A 6,473-nucleotide genomic window follows, 5' to 3' on the forward strand; every position below is an offset into this window, starting at 1 on the left:
TCTCACATCATCAACTGGGAAGAAATCTAACTCAATGAAAACGCTACCTTTGAAGAGGGACCGGTAGCAATTATGGACAGACAAGAAAAGAACTTGCGAGGGAAGACATTTCACCTTCTTATGATACTCTGGCGTCACCATGGTATTGAAGAGTTCACCTGGGAACGTGAAGACGTGATGCGGGCAAATTATCCACAACTATTTAAGACGTAAGGTATGATCTAATTTCGTGGACGAAATTTATTTAAGGGGGATAGGTTGTAGAGACCCTAATTTTTTGTAATTACACTTGAAACCCTGAGCCTTAGGTTAATAACATTTTAGTCCTAGTTCCATAAAAGTCTATGTTAGGGCCCAAGTAAAGAATAATTTCTCCATGTGTTACCATAATTAAATCATAGAACACCACTTTATGATTGGAACTATCCTAAAAATTGGTTTTATTTATTTTACCTCATAATTTCTAAATTAATTCACACATTTTATTTTTATTTCTATTTTTTTTTATTGTTCTTTCATTTATTATTTATTTGAATAGAATACTATTGTGTATTTGAATATATACATAGCATATATATATATATATATATATAATATGTTGGTTGAAGAGTTGGCTGGATAATAACAAACAAAAAATAAATAAAAAAAATATCTAGATATTTAGTTCACTTAGCCATTAAGCTACCTTATACTCTACAATTGTGAGCCTGTCCAAATCCACTCCCACGTTTTTGAATAGCCCAAGGAGAGGGTGAGAGAGGGAGAGTTGGCTCAAGGGAAGTAGAGAAGTAAGAAGAAGAAAAAAAAAAAAAAAAGAAGAGAAAAAGAAGGAATTCTTGAAGGTAAGAACATACCTCTCCCATAATTTCTCCAACCCTTTCATCAACACATTCTATTGTCTAGTATGTCTCTTGTGTTACAAATTAATGGTAAATAGGGTTTTTGGTGTGTGTGAAAGTATGTGTATGATATAGTGTCATTGTCTTGCAAATTTGTGAAATTAGGCACTGCTGCAACTTCTCTAATTTAAAAGAAATATCAAATCTATCTAACTCTCAAATTTGAATTTATTGTAGAATATTTTATGTGTTTAGAGCTTGTGACAATTTTATTAGCTCCTAATTGTGTGTTTTTAGGGCTTGGATAATTTGTTAAAAAATCTGGTCCTGAGTCTCTGAAAAACAGTCCACTTTTATCAATTTTATAAAATTCTAGAAAAATCATCTAGGGTTGGTTCTTCTGTAAAAATTTATAACTCTGAGTCCTCTTTCCAACAGAATTTATTTGAGTGAAAACCGTCGGGTAGATTGAGAGAAAAGCTAGTTTTCCCAAAGGGTGACAAATCTGGACAGGTTTTCGAATATATTTGTAGATGAATTTGTGGAGGGACTGTGCAACTTCTGAAAATTGGAACTGAAACTAGACAGATTGAATATTGTTTCTGTGCAATTTCAGCCCCTAATTTGACCTAGAAGTATTTTTACCAAAGCGTTCTTGTTAGCCCTGCAGAACCGAACAGTGCTGGAAATTGTGTTCTATTATGTTAATTGTCTCTAAGTGTTTCAAAGCATTTCTAATGTTGTTTCCTTGCCTTACTATACTTATGAATGATGATCATGGACTATATTTCCTCTCGTATGTTTTTCTCATATTCTTTTATATGGCCGAATTACGGAATGTGACTAACTTACCTAGCAAAAGATCTAATAAACGGGAAATGATAAGGGGCTGGCAGTGGGTGACGTTCATCCTAGTGTTTGAGAACAATTTTATACATATGCATGACATGAATTATGATGGGATTAATACCAAATGAGTTAAGTCTTGTGTAAGCGTTTTGAGCGAGCCCCTAGGTTGACACGGACGTATTCAGAGTCTATGCAGTGGTTTCAGGGTGTAAGCGAGCCCTTTGGTATGGTATGTGCAGGGTGTAAGCGTGCCCTAGGCACGATTTGGGGTGTAAGCGAGCCACTTGTTTGGCCGTCCCTTTTGAGGTCCGTCGATGTCGCTGACTGGTAAATAACCGGGAGGTGGGCGTGGGTGGTAAGGTCTGCAAAGCAGCAAAAGGGGGAGTTCTGAGTTGTCCGGTTGTAGACACCCCATTTTTGACCGACCTTAAGACTCAGACGTCACTAATTGAGCTCTTGGTGATGTTTCATATTGCGCTCGTTCAGAAGTCTCAGAGTCGCGGCCATGAGCCCTGCCTCCGGACTTCCGAACCCTCTCCTATGCCTTGTCTCGGTTTGCGAACCAAACTCGGTTTTCTTTGTTTCTTTTTCTGAAGGGAAGGAGAGGTCCAGTAGACCATCTTTCAATGTCCGTAGGCTACATTTGGTGGCCATAGGCCATTTTTCCATTTCGGAGTCTGGTTTTCGGTTTTCGGAGCCGTCAGGCCGTGTGCCTCGGTTCGGGACCGCTTAACCATCTCCTATTGCTCCGGTTTTTGGTATACTTCCTATTTTCTCCATTTTGAGGGACATTGGGGTCTGAGAAACCCACTTCGTGGCCGAACGCCACTTTTGGTGCTTAACAGCCCATTTTCGGGACCTCGAACTGCGCGTTTTGGTCCCCGAGCATTCGTCTTGCAACAGTTTTCGTTCATTTTTGGCAGGTACCTCTGTTTCATCACCGGGGAGGTCACTGAAGGGTGGGAGGCCAGTAATTGTTGCAGCAACCAGTTATACATCCTCCGACGCCCTCCGGCGCCCGTTTTTCGCACTTCCGGGCTAATGTTGAACACCTTGGGCCTATTTTCTCGAACTTTGAACCACATATTTGTGATGTACACACTTGGGAGGACCCTAAAAGTTGGTGGCCGGCCATTAATTCAACTTGACCCTTTTGACCCCCTCCTTCCGGGCTAATGTTGAACACCTTGGACCCATTTTCTCGAACTTTGAACCACATATTTGTGATGTACACACTTGGGAGGACCCTAAAAGTTGGTGGCCGGCCATTAATTCAACTTGACCCTTTTGACCCCCTCCTTCCGGGCTAATGTTGAACACCTTGGACCCATTTTCTCGAACTTTGAACCACATATTTGTGATGTACACACTTGGGAGGACCCTAAAAGTTGGTGGCCGGCCATTAATTCAACTTGACCCTTTTGACCCCCTCTTTTCGAGCTAATGTTGAACCCCTTGGACCCACATTCTTGAACTTTGAACCACAGGGTTGTGTTGTGTACACATAGGAGGACACCATCAATTGGTGGCCGGCCAGAAAATCTAATTGACCCTTTTGACCCCTAGCCGGCCGGCTAGGGGGTGTGGCCGGCCGGCCACCTGCAGCAAAAGTACCAGGCCGGCCGAGCTCCTTGCACTGTGCACTTTACAGCTGTGGAGCTTTATCCCCCAGAAAAGATCTTTATCCGGGGGATATTTTGTGGGGGAAAGTTGCCCTCCTTTTCCCCCACCTTTACAACCCCTCTTTGGCCCTTATAACCAGCTGGTGGCTTCACTTGTAGGGGTTAGAAAATTTGCTCTTCAAGGTTAGATACATAATTCTCCCTCCATCCCTCTCATTTTGCTTGAAAACTCCAAGTCCTACACCTTGTTTTCTTCATCACCACCAAGCTCTACCACCACCACTTGATTTCCAGCAACAAGGAGGGCTTCTCAAAGGCAAAAGGAGCTGTAAATTGGTCCAAGAAGCAACAAAAGATTTGGTCTTCAAGGGTAAGTAACATTTCTTCTCTTTTGACCCTTTTTCTTGATCAATTAGTAAGCCCTTTATGCTTTTTGTTTCAAGCTCCGGCCCTAACTGAAAAGGGCCCTCTTTTGAGCTCATTTTCACTTTTCATTAAGGGCTCAACCCTGTTTGAACCCTCTATGATGCACTTGCTTCATTGACCCTCTTATATGTCATAATCTTGCATGCTATTTTTGGCCCATGAGTAATCTGTTTTCGAGCATGTTGTAAACTGATATTAGGCTTATTTTGAGCCCCTCTTCAACATTGAAGAAGGGCTCAACACCATTTCGGACCTCCATATGCCACTTACCTTTATATCTCTCTTTTATTCCCCATTCTTGCATGCAATGGCAGCCTACCATGCTTTTGTTTTTGGCCATTTTACAGTTCTGAAAAGTGCTTATTTTGGTCTATTCTTCATGTTTTATTTAGGTCCTTTCATGGTTTGGGACCTCCATATGCCACTTACCTTTATATCTCTCTTTTATTCCCCATTCTTGCATGCAATGGCAGCCTACCATGCTTTTGTTTTTGGCCATTTTACAGTTCTGAAAAGTGCTTATTTTGGTCTATTCTTCATGTTTTATTTAGGTCCTTTCATGGTTTGGGACCTCCATATGCCACTTACCTTTATATCTCTCTTTTATTCCCCATTCATGCATGTTTAGTTAGCCTATCATGCTTTTGTTTTTGGCTATTTTACAGTTCTGGAAATAGTCCTATTTTGGCCCATTCTACATGTTTTATTAAGGGTCTTTGGTTGTTTGGTGAATATTTTGCATACCTCATGTTATAGCCACTTTTGAGCCTCATTTTGCATCACATTTTTATCATGTTTGTATACTGATTTTGAGGCTTCCATATACTGTAAATATTCATATTTTTGGTCCCTCTTCAGTGTTGTAGAAGGGAATTTTTCAGTTTGGATTTTTCTTATATCACTTGCTTCATTACCCCTCTCTTGGCCCCTATTCTTGTATGCCATTTTTGCCATATCTATACTTGCTGTTTGGCCATGTTTATAACTGTGAAAGTGCCTTTTTTGGGACTGTCTGGCTTCTGTCTTTGCATTGCATGTCCATATTGTGCATGTTTGGCATAGCTATAGGCCATTTCGGGTGCCTAAATTCGCATTTCGGGACAATTCCTTGCATTTCATGTCATTTCGCCTCATTTCGGGACTGTTTTCCCCCATATTTTAGTGCTGAAATTCCGTTACAATGATCGCAATCCATTCCATGTCATTTGCATCGCATTCTGCCATTGCCTAGGTTTGCGTGCCCGTGTGCACGCATTTCGAGGCACCTCATTTTCATCCGCCGGCATCCTATGTGAGTGTGGCTGAGGCTCACTCATGTTGGTGTAAGCCCATATCACATTTTCATGTCATTGCATCGCATTCTGCCATGGCCTCGGTTTGCGTGCCCGTGTGCACGCATTTCGAGGCACCTCATTTTCATCCGCCGGCATTCTATGTGAGTGTGGCTGATGCTCACTCATGTTGGTGTAAGCCCATATCACATTTTCATGTCATTGCATCGCATTCTGCCATTGCCTCGATTTGCGTGCCCGTGTGCACGCATTTTGAGGCACCTCATTTTCATCCGCTGGCATCCTATGTGAGTGTGGCTGAGGCTCACTCATGTTGGTGTAAGCCCATATCACATTTTCATGTCATTGCATCGCATTCTGCCATGGCCTCGGTTTGCGTGCCCGTGTGCACGCATTTCGAGGCACCTCATTTTCATCCGCCGGCATTCTATGTGAGTGTGGCTGATGCTCACTCATGTTGGTGTAAGCCCATATCACATTTTCATGTCATTGCATCGCATTCTGCCATTGCCTCGATTTGCGTGCCCGTGTGCACGCATTTTGAGGCACCTCATTTTCATCCGCCGGCATCCTATGTGAGTGTGGCTGAGGCTCACTCATGTTGGTGTAAGCCCATATCACATTTTCATGTCATTGCATCGCATTCTGCCATTGCCTCGATTTGCGTGCCAGTGTGCAAGCATTTCGAGGTACCTCATTTTCATCCGCCGCCATCCTATGTGAGTGTGGCTGAGGCTCACTCATGTTGGTGTAAGCCCATATCACATTTTCATGTCATTGCATCGCATTCTGCCATTGCCTAGGTTTGCGTGCCCGTGTGCACGCATTTCGAGGCACCTCATTTTCATCCGCCGGCATCCTATGTGAGTGTGGCTGAGGCTCACTCATGTTGGTGCAAGCCCATATCACATTCTCATGTCATTGCATCACATTCTGCCATTGCCTCGGTTTGCATGCCCGTGTGCACGCATTTCGAGGCACCTCATTTTCATCCGCCGGCATCCTATGTGAGTGTGGCTGAGGCTCACTCATGTTGGTGTAAGCCCATATCACATTCTCATGTCATTGCATCGCATTCTGCCATTGCCTCGATTTGCGTGCCCGTGTGCACGCATTTTGAGGCACCTCATTTTCATCCGCCGGCATCCTATGTGAGTGTGGCTGAGGCTCACTCATGTTGGTGTAAGCCCATATCACATTTTCATGTCATTGCATCGCATTCTGCCATTGCCTCGATTTGCGTGCCCGTGTGCACGCATTTCATGGCACCTCATTTTCATCCGCTGCCATCCCATGTGAGTGTGGTTGAGGCTCACTCATGTTGGTGTAAGCCCATATCACATTTTCATGTCATTGCATCGCATTCTGCCATTGCCTAGGTTTGCGTGCCCGTGTGCACGCATTTCGAGGCACCTCATTTTCATCCGCCGGCATCCTATGTGAGT

This window comes from Camellia sinensis, chromosome 11 (genome assembly GCF_055761805.1).
Source record: "Camellia sinensis isolate YWXY chromosome 11, ASM5576180v1, whole genome shotgun sequence".
Classification (NCBI taxonomy): domain Eukaryota; kingdom Viridiplantae; phylum Streptophyta; class Magnoliopsida; order Ericales; family Theaceae; genus Camellia; species Camellia sinensis.